The sequence below is a fragment of the Palaemon carinicauda genome, chromosome 38 (assembly GCF_036898095.1).
Source record: "Palaemon carinicauda isolate YSFRI2023 chromosome 38, ASM3689809v2, whole genome shotgun sequence".
Taxonomy (NCBI): domain Eukaryota; kingdom Metazoa; phylum Arthropoda; class Malacostraca; order Decapoda; family Palaemonidae; genus Palaemon; species Palaemon carinicauda.
The window spans coordinates 31,588,269-31,602,380 of record NC_090762.1 but is presented as its reverse complement, the minus strand read 5'-3'; the positions used below and the strand labels follow the sequence as shown (position 1 = coordinate 31,602,380).

Here is a 14,112-nt window from a genome sequence, read left to right as displayed (position 1 = left end):
ACTCCAAGGAGTAAAATTTGTATTAGTAAAAGGAATGTTAGGTAAAAATAGGAAAAGGAATGTTAGGTTAGGGATAGGTAAAGGAATGATATGTAAGGATGATAAATGAGTGATGGAATGGAATGGAATGGTACAAGACGTGACAAGGGGTAGATAGTAACCCGAAAAGGGGGTCTCCCTTTTAGGTCCACGAAAGAAAGTTTTTAGTAAGAGGATAAAGTATTGATAGTAGTAAGTCCCAGTAAGTAAAAGAGACTGGGAGAGGAGTGAAGGAAATTTTAGTAGGAGAGTAAAGGAGTAGGTTTAAACAAAGAAGTTTATTCCTGCTCTTGTGATGGAAAAGGGGGAGGGGGCCAAAACTGTGCTGCGCTCGGTCAGCTGGCACGAGAACGGCCCCCTAAGGATAGGGTAAGAGGAGGGATAACAGGGAAAGAGGGTGGGAGACAGGAAAAACAAGAGCTGTTTCCTTATGAGGAAGACAGCCTTGTAATAGCTATTCTCCTTTTAGGATTAGGGAATTTGAAAGGAGAGGATTACAAGCAGGGAAGGATTATCTCTGCTCATTGGCTGGAAACTGGAATTGTTGCAGGAATTGCTGGAAGGTGGAGAATGATGAGAGGGAGAGGACTTTGGTAAGGATCTGTAAGGCGATAGGTATGAGGTCTTGCAAGGTGAGAGACTCAATTGCTTGAGTCAAGGTTTGGGAAGGGAAAGAGGATGAAGGTCGTTGCTGGTCCCTTTGGGGAGCAGTTGCAGGTCGGTGCTGATCCTTCTCAGGAACAGTTGTAGGTCGTTGTTGGTCCCTTTGGGGAGCAGTTGCAGGTCGGTGTTGATCCTTCTTAGGAACAGTTTGCAGGTCGTTGCTGGTCCTTTTTAGGAGCAGTTGTAGGTGTAGATGCAGGAGCTATTGTAGATGTAGAAGTAGAAGCAGGAGTTGGCTGAGTTGGTCTTCTCTGGCGAGGAGTTCTCTGTTCTTAGGTGGCTGGGATGGAGCTGGTTTGTTTTGGTTTGAAGAGGATGTATTCTTCATAGCTGCTATCCTCTTGAGACGCTCTGGGCAGCGCTTATTCCAAGCATGGTGTGGCTTGGAACAATTGGGGCACTTGGATGTGGTTTGTCGTCCTTCTTTATGGGCCTTTATGCACACTTCTGTGCTATGTCGCTGGCTGCAGATACCGCAAATAATGGGGCCTCTGCATTCTTCTTTATGATGTCCAAAGCGTTGGCATCTGTAGCATCGAAGGGGCTCAGGTGTATAATCCTCGATGGGGAAAGTACCCCAGACTCCTAAGTCCAGTTTGGAAGGAACTGGACCTATAAAGGTGGCAATTAGGCGTTTAACAGGAACGTCATCCTTGCTTATGCAGCGAACAGCACAGTCAATATTGAGTTGATCATCTCTTTATATAACCTTTGAGACCGGCGTAAATGGGCAGAGTGACCTGTTACCCAGCCTTCTTTTATAGTTTTTTTTTTTTTCTACGATTGGGTTGGAAAGGTTTTTATAAGAATGTTTATTATGTATGATACCGAAAGTTAGTATGATATGATTGGCATTAAATGTGTGAAAAAACAAGTGTCAAATACTTCTTTATCACATATGCACCGTTGTGTGCGATTTTAGAGGAATGTATTCAATAATAAATAAAAATTATTATGGTATTCATTGTCATCATTATTGTCATTATTGTCCTGCAGAGGTCAAGTGAGAATAAAATCAGTCTGGTCACGCGTATGATAGGCATTGGGTTTCCATTTAAGACAGTACCGTAATAGTGACCCGCAGATATTACTTGTTCTGCATAGGACAATTTGTCCCTTACGAACATATGCTTAAAAGGTCACTTTCCTTTACCGACGTCACCAGTGCAATGTTCACCGTTATCTTTAGCGCAAGCTCGTCATGCTTTTACAGGAGATTTTAACCAGATGAAACAGGGTTTCGTCGATATCTGTTAAGGCAAAACGAGTACCGTATATTCTGTGATATCTGCCTTGTGCTTTAATTATCATAATCAACTTTATTTGAAATATTTATATACGTTTATGATATTAACGCTTGTTCTAGTATTTGAAAAATACTTATCTCCGGAACAAGATGCAAAATCGAAAAGTAATAGGCCAAAAAAACAGTACATTTTATAAATAAGATACAGTAGCAATATCTTTACACCTTTTCCTAAATCAAGTGAAATAATAATATGTATTTTCAAATAATATGTATCATGTGATAAAGATTTGACACAGCGAAAATCCCAAAGCATGGGACCAACTTGACCTCGACCATCCCTTTAGCTAATCCTGTATAAGCCGGTTATTTTCGCGAGTTGAAGACCTTTCGCCCTTGGGGTCCTCTTTAGTATCTTTACAGGAAGTCCACAGCCATTTGGTCACGATCTGGCATATTAGTGATCATGGTGATGTCGCCAAGCAAGATCCTCACAAATCGTAGTGACTATTTTTTTTTTTTGCGTTTAGGGTGTGGTTGTATTAAAAGTCTCTCTCTCTCTCTCTCTCTCTCTCTCTCTCTCTCTCTCTCTTTCTCTTTCTCTCTCTCTCTCTCTCTCTCTCTCTCTCTCTCTCTCTCTCAAATATAACTTTTTGTAAAGACTCAACCGAAAACAAAAGGTTTAGTGTCTTAATTTCACAAATAGAGAGGGACATTTGTTGAATCAAATTAACACTGATATATTGAAATTGCAATATCTGAGTGGGATCTGAATGGGTGGGAAAACATCTTATAGGGATACATCAACTTATGCTTATTCTTTAATTATTCAGGTGTACAATCCGAGTTTGATGTTGAAACTTTGACAAGAATATAATGGAAAACATTACATGTTGTATTCCAATCTCTGTTTGTTTGTTTCGAATCTACTGCGGGTTACGAGCAATTCGAATACTGAGTCACGTATGTTTTTTTTTTTCTCTCTAAATATTGTCTACGAGTTTGTATAGAACCGAACTTAGAAACGTCAAGATTTGTCATTATTACAATTGGCGAGTCCCGCCAATACTTGAAAACGGTGTTCAATAATTTGAGGAGTGGCTGTTTCGCGAAAAAAGAGAGAGAGAGAGAGAAAAAAAGATGCATTAATACAAGATTAAATCTTGGGGCATTATCGTGGAAAAAAAGAAGATATTCTTAATATTCAACTATGAAGAAAGAATGTCAGTGATGAATAAAATATCTGCAAAAAAAAAAAAAGAAAAAAAAATATTACAGAGATTCTTTGGAAGGAAAAGGAAATTGATTTTAGATTTTTCGTACTTATAATTTTTGCAATTTCATCATCAATATTGTTCCTCATTTAAGACTGGAGAATGGATCCCTCTTCGTTGATATGTAAATATTTTATGACGCTTAACGTTTTCGTTCCTGATCATCTCCTGAACGATATCTTTCATTTTAGACAATTTCACAAATTCTTTGTTAAACTCATTTTTTGTAGAATTTCCTCAAGGCCATCGAGTATTGCCCTGCGTGTGATTTTTATATTATGAGAATTATGGTGTGATTGTTTTTTTTTTTTTTTGTTTTTTTTTTCAATATTATTATGTATTTTTCCCATTTAGTATACCTAATAAAGGCAAAACATTTAGAATTTTCACTTCATCTGATATATATGTTTTCTGTATTAGAGAATAACACATTTTTTGAAGAATATTGAATAGAGTAGTGATGTGTTAACGCAGATTAACTTTTAATGTAGTACAGCTTAATTTCCTTTCAACTCAATAATGAACGAATGGTTGCCTACAGGTATATGTTGCTTGGTTTATTGAAATGCCTTCCCTGTGGCAATTGAATTGTTTTCACACGTATAAACTGTTTTGCTTCAGTAATCAAGGAACCAGATTTTTAACCTTCATTAAACATTTGATTTTACTTTGGTATACGTAGGTAATATATGGATTTTATAACTGGTTGATATTTATTTGATAAGTTTTTCATCATCTTCCAAAATCATGTAGGATTTTTTTTCTCTCTCTTTATAGAGAAGCCACAAGCAAAACAGTTCGATTTACTGTAGGTCAGCTATAGGATTGTATGATTAAATCACCATGTCTTTTATTTACTTCTTAAAAATCAGAAGTTCTATTTTTTTTCTGAAGCTACCAAATCTTTTGTTATATTTTTAGGATCGAATATCCTCACTATAAAATTTCTAATTCATTCACACAAGCAAAATTGTAAGGTTCTTTCATGCCGTAAGATTTTTCTGATCTAGCAAAGGTTTTCGAAATAGTTACAAGTTCTTTTAAGAATGTTCATCAATTATGGAAAAAATAGAAGAAACTATTGAAGAAAAAAAAAGAAAGTAATGAAAAAATTAAGATTTATTAAAGGAAATGGCACACAGCCTTATATTAGAGAAATGAATCTGGATAAGGCATTTGAGATGAAAACAAGATTAAATATGCTCAATCCAAAAGCGAATTTCAGGGGAAAATATGAAGATAATTTGTGTGACCTGTGCAAAGATGAAGAAGATACTACCGAACATTTATTTTTATGCCCAAAATTAGGACAACTAATGAATGTAGACATAAGTTTAGGTACGCTGAAAAATCCTAGCAGGGATCTGGCTGCATTTATAGGCAGGGCAATGCATATAAAAGAAGAATTTAAGAAGTCCAAACTGACCACAATAGGTTGCCAAAACTGATGATAGCAAGGTGTTATCTTCTCTAATTTCAAGGTAGAATGGAATAAAAGTAGAGATTGAGAATCTCATTAGGGTATCAATTTATTCAAGGCACAGGTAATATAAACTTGATAACAATAATAAGAATAAGCTTAGACGCTTTGCACCTTTCTATAAAGTGATAGAGTGCCCGCAAACTTATTTTGCGGAGTGAACAATAAGGAACCAGGAACCAGGTTCAGCTTCAGGTTCAGGTTCCAGGGCGAGGCATAGCCTTTACAATGGCGCCTCCAAAGTTTATCTTCTTGTACTGTTTTGTCTTTTCTTCCACATCAGGTTTAATCATTCTTTTTTCTTTTCTAAATTTGTTTCATTAAATAAAAATAATCCTACTATCTTCTATAAGTCTTCGTCGTATGGTTGTTGTAGCTCAATTACTTCATTCCTTTCTTTTCTATATTCCTGGAAAAACAACAAAAAATGTATCAAATCTCCCTCCTCATTTTCACAAAAATTACCGTATACATTCCCCTCATTGTGTCTATTTACAACATTTAGTTTTAACGTATTACTTCTTGCTCTAAAAAAATATCACTTAAGAAAATATATTGTCATAAAGTAACTCTTCTTTAATTTCTTTCTTCCACGTTCTATATATTTCTAAGCTCACTTTACTCTCTATTTCTTCTTTCAATTTTTCAGTATCCCACTTTCTGGTTTCCGATTTTATTTTTGCCTTGTTCATTTTTCTTATCTGTCTTATGCCTAAACTTAATTCTTCCAAATACTTTGCAGGTTGTTTCCACCATCTTCCTTCTTTTTCTTGAATATCCTGGATAATTATTTTCAGTATTTTCTTCTTTCCATTCAGGGTACGATTTAAGTACTGCAGCTTCCCATCCATCACCCTTGCTTTCATAGAAGATGCACCTATCTCCTCTCTTAGAGTAGTATTAGCTGTGCTTTTCGTGGCACCTAAAATCTTCCGGCATACCCCATTCTCTATTCTTTGTAGTTTCTCTACTTCAGTTTCTGTTAGATTTATAATACTTGTTCCATACAAAGTAAATAGTAAAGCAATATTTTTCCAGAACGTTTTTCCTATCATTAATTTATTGCAACTATTTTCTATAACTGAATATGTTAGATTAACTAATTTTTGTGACCTTTCTATCATTAACCTTTTCTGAGTTTAGATATATTCCTATTATTATCTAGCTTTATTCCGTAAGTATGTTAGACTTTCTACTACTTTGATTCCCTCTGTTATCTGGCTTTTTCTTTCATATTGTAAATCATAATATTACTCTTTTCTTTATTAATTTCTAACCCACATTTTTTACGTTTTCTACTAATATCTGGATGTTAAGCTTTGCATTATGTATATCCTGTGCAATTATTAATGCATCATCTGCAAAAAATAACGATTCTACCTTTATTAATTGATTTCTAAAACCGTTTCCTTCCTCTTCTATTTTCTTCATGACAATATACGTAATTAGTTTAAAAAGTGAAGTTGATCATGTGCAACCCTGTTTAAGTCCACTCGTAACCTTCATTTTTTATTCTATACCTTCTCCTAAGTCAATGCCCGTAGTATCTCCTTGATAAATATTTGCAATTGCTCTTATGATTTTGGTGTTAATTTTATATTCTTTTAAAACTTCTATTAGGACCTCCTTTTTTACATAGTCAAATGCTTTACTAAAGTCTATCGCGGTTACTATTAGGGGGTTCTTGTTACTATAGCTCTCTTCCACACAATACTGTAATATAAAGATATTGTCCTCTTTCCTGTCTCCACCTGTAAATCCTGCTTGACATTCATTGTCTTCTTCATTCACTCTTGTGTGATTTTCTATTTCCTCTTTCACCATCATCATAAATATTTTGTAAGAAATATTCAATAGAACTATGGGTCTTAGGTCTTATGCCATCGGCCTTCTTTTCTTTTCAACCATCTTTGTTCTTGACTTCTTCTACATAATTGGTTTTTCTTTTTCGTCCAAGTCATTTTGATAACATTTCTGTAAGTTTTCAAGACATATTTTGCTTTTTTCCTAGTGTCTTATAGAGCTCGTGTTTTAGGCCATCTTGGTCCTGGCGCTCTTTTTTTTTTTTTTTTTTTTTTTTTTTTTTTTTTTTTTTTTGGCCTTTAGTTTTCTGTGATTTTTGGAGTTTTCATTGGTTTTATTTTCCCTTTTGTTACCATTACAAGGCCATAGTGTTCCCCAAGTATGTCCGGGATATTATATCCATCTATTCTTGTGATGTCTTCCTGGTGCGCTATTTAATTTTCATATTCTATCCGTTTTTCTTCATTCTAAACGGAATCTATTTTATTTTCATGCTTACAATATACAGTTTTCCAGTATTTGACTAATTCCTCTTTTGTTTTTTCCTTATTTAGCTTATTTCCTTGTTCCCCATAAAGTTTGCCATGGGCTTTCTGTCTGTTCCTTATTCTATCAATATTTTCCCAGAGTTTTTTTTTTATTTTTATTCATTTTTATTTCTTCTGTTATCTTTTCTTCAAATATAGTAATTTCCTTCTTTATCATTTCTTGCACTTCCCTCTTCTTTTGATCATATCTCTCTTTTAGTACCCTTTTTACTTCGATATTGGATTCATTTCTTTTCTTTCCGTTTAAACCCTTTCTTTCCTTTATGCCTTTTCTTATTTCATTGTTCATCCAGGGTTGCTCATGTACCTTTTCTTCATTAAGAACTTTCCTTTTATATACTCTTGCCAATTTTTCTTCTGCAGCCTCTTTTATTATCAGGTCCACTCCTTCTATTTTGTCTATTTGTCTATCTCTTACAATTTCCTCTACTCTTGTTGTATATTCTCCTTAAACTATTTTCATCTGTCCTAAAGTATTTTACTTCCTCTCATCTGTCTTACTAAAATTTTTATCCTGGTCACTCATGAATTACAGTTCTAAAGTGATCAGATTATGATCCGAGATGTCAAAGTTCAATTTTTCATCGTATATATTCATTTCCCTAAAGTTTTTATACATTTGTTCGTTTACTAGTACGTAGTCTATTACACTTTTTTGTTGCAATCTTTCCCATGGCATCTTAAATCTCCATTCAATAGGACTAACCCATGGTCATTCATCCAATCGAGAATCATTTCCCCGTTCCTGTCTAAATTCTGGTAACCTATAAATCCTACATGCCCGTTAAAATCCCCTAATATCATCAATGCCTCTTCTTCATTTAGATTTCTAATAATTCTTTCGCATTCCTAATTTCCTATTTTATTATCTTATCCCTAATTTTGTCTTCTTCAGTATTTCCTTCTGAAAAATAAACCAATAATAATTTAAATGTATGATTATATTCATTACACTTAACATACATCAGGTGTTTACTTTTCGTTTCTATCTTTTCCAATTCTAGACTGTCACTATTTCTATAAAGTATCATCAAACCTCCTCCTTTTTTTATCATTCATATTCCTATTTTCTACTTTTTAACACTCTTACTTAAATTTAATCTATTTAACTTTAGGTGTGTTTCTGTCAAGCAAAAAAGTTTATTTCTACTATTTAATTCCTTCTCAATTTCCTTCAGATTTTTGATTTGTTAAGCATTGTATGTTCAAGAAATAAATCTTAAAGTTTTCTTTTATTTTGTGTTTATATTCTTCTTCTTTCCCTTAAAATTCGTGTGTGTCTTCCTCGTTCTGGCGAAAATTTTCCCTTCTGTGCAATTTTCCTTTCTTTATGAACCATCCATGTTCACCATTGTCTGTAATTTTTCCCTTAAACGCGCCTCTCTCTCTCTCTCTCCTCTCTCTCTCTCTCTCTCTCTCTCTCTCTCTCTCTCTCTCCTCTCTCTCTCTCCTCTCTCTCTCTCTCTCTCTCTCTCTCTTATCGTTAAAGCTGGCGCTAGAAAGTTTTCTACTTTCTCTTGTTTCTGGACAATTTCTAAGGTTCTTAGCCTTTCCTATAATTGTCCACTTCTCTCTCTCACTATTCATTCTTACTAGTTTTGGCCTTGGTTTTTTTCTTTGGTTTCTAACATCTTGGCTATCAGTTGGTCTATTACCTATTTCCAACCTACCTAAACTGATTGTTTCCATTACTTCAACTCCAGTTACCCCCATATTATCTTTGAACAGTCGCTCACAACTATCCTTATCCTGTCTTTGTTTTTCCCCTGTGCTTCCTTCCCCTGCATTCCTCGACATTATATGCAGTATTACCAGATTATTTTTCCTCTTTTCCTTTTCCACTTGATGTATTTGTAAAAAACTTGCTGTCATTCACATAAACAGCTCGTAGAAGAGCAAATTCTGAATTACAGGGCAATGTGACCTAGGAAAAAAAAAAAACTACTGTTTCTTATAGAAAAAAATTACGGTCTCTTAAAAAAGGACAATCGTTTCCGTCGCAAATGAATAGTTTCAGAAATATATATACATCTATATCCTACGATAATGGGGGACCCCCAGTGGGAACTCGGGGTTTTGGGTGGGGAAGGAAAACCTACTGGGGGAAACGATATATAATTGTTTTCCTATAGTAAATAACGTGAATTAACCGAATTTGGGTAATTTTGTAGTGAATTACCAATTCTGAAAAGGGTTGATTTAGTTGAATGTAGAATTACTATTGGAAAAGCTATCTTGCCAATCCATTGTTATGCACTAGACAATGTGTTTTTTTTTTTAAGGTTAACATCTAACGGCATATGTGATGTGTGATACTTTGCATGTTAAGAAGAAGAATATACACTGTTTACATTCTGGATACGTGTTCGAAACTTCGCGTTCATTCTAGAAATATTAAGTTAAATACTGTATGCTAAATAGAACTAGCTGTTAGCTTATAGCTTATATCTTAGAACCAAAATTTATCCGAAATTGTTCTTTTATATCTCTTATACCGGGGGCTACTTATTAAGTAATTTATTTTTGTCGCCTAAAAAAAGTGAAAGATTATCGAGGGGGTAAAACCGAAGTTTCTCTTCACAGTTCCGAACAAGATTATCAAATAACACTGACGATTTCAAACTCAAAGGTTAATGTTAAAAGAAATTAGGAATATACTTTGGTTAAGTTGATTCCGGCCTTTAACTAAGTTTTTCATGTAAATTGAGATATATTTTTGCCAGTGCTTATTGAAATAGGCCAATAATCGTTTCCTGAAGTCTTTCAGAACGAATGGATGAAAAACTGATCTTTTGTATCCTGGGAAAGGAACAGTAGACTATGCCAATGGAACGAAGGTTAGAGTTCACTGAATGATGCTGTTTACCCAAGTTAATCTTGTGTAGAGTTTCAAGTCATGGACTAGCTTATTCAACTTCTTGGAGCCATTGTCGGGGCCTTCGTATATCAGCGGCCAGTTCCTCCCGCGTGTATTAAAAATGGACATCAACTAAACTAAACTTTTCCCCCAACCTAATCTACAAGCCGTGTCCTTACCTACTTACCTAACAGGGGCTGATGGCTAATGCTCCCCTGTGACTCCCTTACGCTGCTGTATTCTATGTTAGCCACAATAATATAGTTCTGAAACTATACATTTGCGATGGGATCGAGTGTCATTTTCGAAGAGAGCATAATTTTTTCTATAAGAAAAAGTAGTTTTTTTCCTAGGTTACATTCCCCTGTAATACAGTAAAATAATACCATAATACATACAAGTGGCCGCTATGACACATACACCCTCCATTGTCTATCAGAGGCCAATTCCTCCTGCGTGCATAACAATCGGAAACCAACTAACCTAAACTCCCCCTCCTAACCTAACCTATAATCCATGTCCTCACCTATTAACTTAACGGTGACCCCCTTACACTGCCATATTCTTATTTGGTCGTCATCATACATACAGGTGGCCCTTATCAAACTTGTTAAATAAACTGCATTTAGTATGGTAGAGTAGCAGGTCATTGCCTTAATTGTAAGAGTAATGCTTGGACTCTTAAACATATCGAAGCGTTACATCAGGCTGTTATGTTCTAAATACATGTATTACATTCCATAACTATATATTCATAAAGTTAATTGAGACCCCAGTGGTGATAGAATTTGCATTAGCTACACTACCCAGTTGTGATCAGTAAATATTTACTGAAGGAAGCCTTCGTTGCTCGTTGGGACAGACCAAATTAAGATTTTCAAAGTTAGGACAGGAAAACCACACTTTAAAAGGGAAACAAACTCAAGAACACCGACTAACCTAAAGTTCGCCACCTAACCTAACTTAGGAGCTAGATTCTTACCTACTTACCTACCCTGGAATACAGCCCCCTGCAACCCCCCTTAGACTGCCATATCCTATGCTTACCCTAAGGCTATGTGTTAGGTCTGGTTTTGCTTCCCAACCAGCTTCACTTCTAGCAAGATGTACATACATACATACATACATATACCAAGGTACTTCCCCCAAATTTGGGGGGTAGCCGACATCAACAAATGAAAAAAAAAAAAGGGGGGGGACCTCTACTCTCTACGTTCCTCCCAGCCTAACAAGGGACTCAACCGAGTTCAGCTGGTACTGCTAGGGTGCCACAGCCCACCCTCCCACATTTTCCACCACAGATCAAGCTTTATAATGCTGAATCCCCTACTGTTGCTACCTCAGTGGTCATATAAGGCATCGGAGGAGGCAGCAGGGCCTACCGGAACTGCTTCACAATCGCTCGCCATTCATTCCTATTTCTAGCACGCTCTCTTGCCTCTCTCACATCTATCCTCTTATCACCCAGAGCTTCCTTCACTCCATCCATCCATCCAAACCTTGGCCTTCCTCTTATATTTCTCCCATCAACTCTTGCATTCATCACCTTTTTTAGCAGACAGCCATTTTCCATTCTCTCAACATGGCCAAACCACCTCAACACATTCGTATCCACTCTAGCTGCTAACTCATTTCTTACACCCGTTCTCACTCTCACCACTTTGTTCCTAACCCTATCTACTCGAGATACACCAGCCATACTCCTTAGACACTTCATCTCAAACACATTCAATTTCTGTCTCTCCATCACTTTCATTCCCCACAACTCCGATCCATACATCACAGTTGGTACAATCACTTTCTCATATAGAACTCTCTTTACATTCATGCCCAACCCTCTATTTTTTACTACTCCCTTAACTGCCCCCAACACTTTGCAACCTTCATTGACTCTCTGACATACATCTGCTTCCACTCCACCATTTGCTGCAACAACAGACCCCAAGTACTTAAACTGATCCACCTCCTCAAGTAACTCTCCATTCAACATGACATTCAACCTTGCACCACCTTCCCTTCTCATACATCTCATAACCTTATTCTTACCCACATTAACTCTCAACTTCCTTCTCTCACACACTCTTCCAAATTCTGACACTAATCGGCCAAGCTTCTTTTCTGTGTCTGCAACCAGTATAGTATCATCCGCAAACAACAACTGATTTACCTCCCATTCATGGTCATTCTCGTCTACCAGTTTTAATCCTCGTCCAAGCACTCGAGCATTCACCTCTCTCACCACTCCATCAACATACAAGTTAAACAACCATGGCGACATCACACATCCCTGTCTCAGCTCCACTCTCACTGGAAACCAATCACTCACTTCATTTCCTATCCTAACACATGCTTTATTACCTTTGTAGAAACTTTTCACTGCTTGCAATAACCTTCCACCAACTCCATATAACCTCATCACATTCCACATTGCTTCCCTATCAACTCTTATCATACGCTTTCTCCAGATCCATAAACACAACATACACCTCCTTACCTTTTGCTAAATATTTCTCGCATATCTGCCTTACTGTAAAAATCTGATTCATACAACCCCTACCTCTTCTAAAACCACCCTGTACTTCTAAGATTGCATTCTCTGTTTTATCCTTGATCCTATTAATCATTACTCTACCATACACTTTTCCAACTACACTCAACAAACTAATACCTCTTGAATTACAACACTCATGCACATCTCCCTTACCCTTATGATAGTGGTACAATACATGCACAAACCCAATCTACTGGTACCATTGACAACACAAAACACATATTAAACAATCTCACCAACCATTCAAGTACAGTCACACCCCCTTCCTTCAACATCTCAGCTCTTACACCATCCATACCAGACGCTTTTCCTACTCTCGTTTCATCTAGTACTCTCCTCACTTCATCCATTGTAATCTCTCTCTCATTCTCATCTCCCATCACTGGCACCTCAACACCTGCAACAGCAATTATTGCTGCCTCCCAATTATCCTCAACATTCAGTAAACTTTCAAAATATTCCGCCCATCTTTTCCTTGCCTCCTCTCCTGTTTAACAACCTTCCATTTCCATCTTTCACTGTCTCTTCAATTCTTGAGCCAGCCTTCCTAACTCTCTTCACTTCTTTCCAAAACTTCTTCTTATTCTCTTCATATGAATGACCCAATCCCTGACCCCACCTCAGGTCAGCTGCCCTCTTTGCCTCATGTACCTTGCGCTTTACTTCCACATTTTTCTCTTTATATTTTTCATACTTCTCTATACTATTACTCTGCAGCCATTCTTCAAAAGCCCTCTTTTTCTCTTCCACTTTTACCTTCATTCCTTCATTCCACCATTCACTGCCCTTCCTCATGCTGCCTCCAACAACCTTCTAGCCACACACATCACTTGCAATCCCAACAAAATTTTCTTTTACTAACTTCCACTCCTCATCTAAATTGCTAGTTTCTCTTACTTTCACTTCGTCATATGTCATTTTCAACCTTTCCTGATATTTACTTTTTACCCCCAGTTTTATTAGCTCTTCAACCCTCACTAGCTCCCTTTTACATCCACCTACTCTATTCCCCAACTTTTTTGCTACAACTAATTTTCCTTCCACCAAAAAATGATCAGACATACCGTTAGCCATACCCCTAAACACGTGCACGTCTTTCAATCTTCCAAACATTCTTTTAGTTATCAACACATAATCCATTAATGCCTTTTCTACTACTCTTCCATTTGCCACTCTTACCCACGTATACTTATTTTTATCTCTCTTTTTGAAAAAGCTATTACTTAAAACCATCTCTTGCTCAACACACATATCTACCAGTCTCTCACCACTCTCATTTTCACCTGGTACGCCATAGTTCCTAATGACACCTTCTACCTCTCCAGCGCCCACTCTAGCATTTAAGTCACCCATGACAACTACATAATTCCTTCTACCCAGTCCTTCTACACACCTAGTTAATTCATTCCAGAACTCATTCCGCTCTTCTTCACTTTTCTCACTACCTGGCCCACACGCAATGACAAACGCCCAACATTCCCTACCCAACCTAACCCTTACCCACATTAACCTAGATGATATCTCCTTCCATTCCACTACTTTACCTGTCATCCATTCACTCAGCAATAAAGCCACACCCTCTCTCGCTCTTCCCCTTTCAATCCCAGACACTCTACCAGACATTTCACCAAACATCACTTCACCCTTTCCT

The 14,112-nt window shown here is 36.7% G+C and overlaps 1 pseudogene; it reads left to right on the top strand.

Annotated features, from left to right (window-relative positions):
- The window catches only part of LOC137630528 (AH receptor-interacting protein-like), a 305,169-nt pseudogene that overhangs the window by 193,975 nt on the left and 97,082 nt on the right, over window positions 1–14,112 (top strand).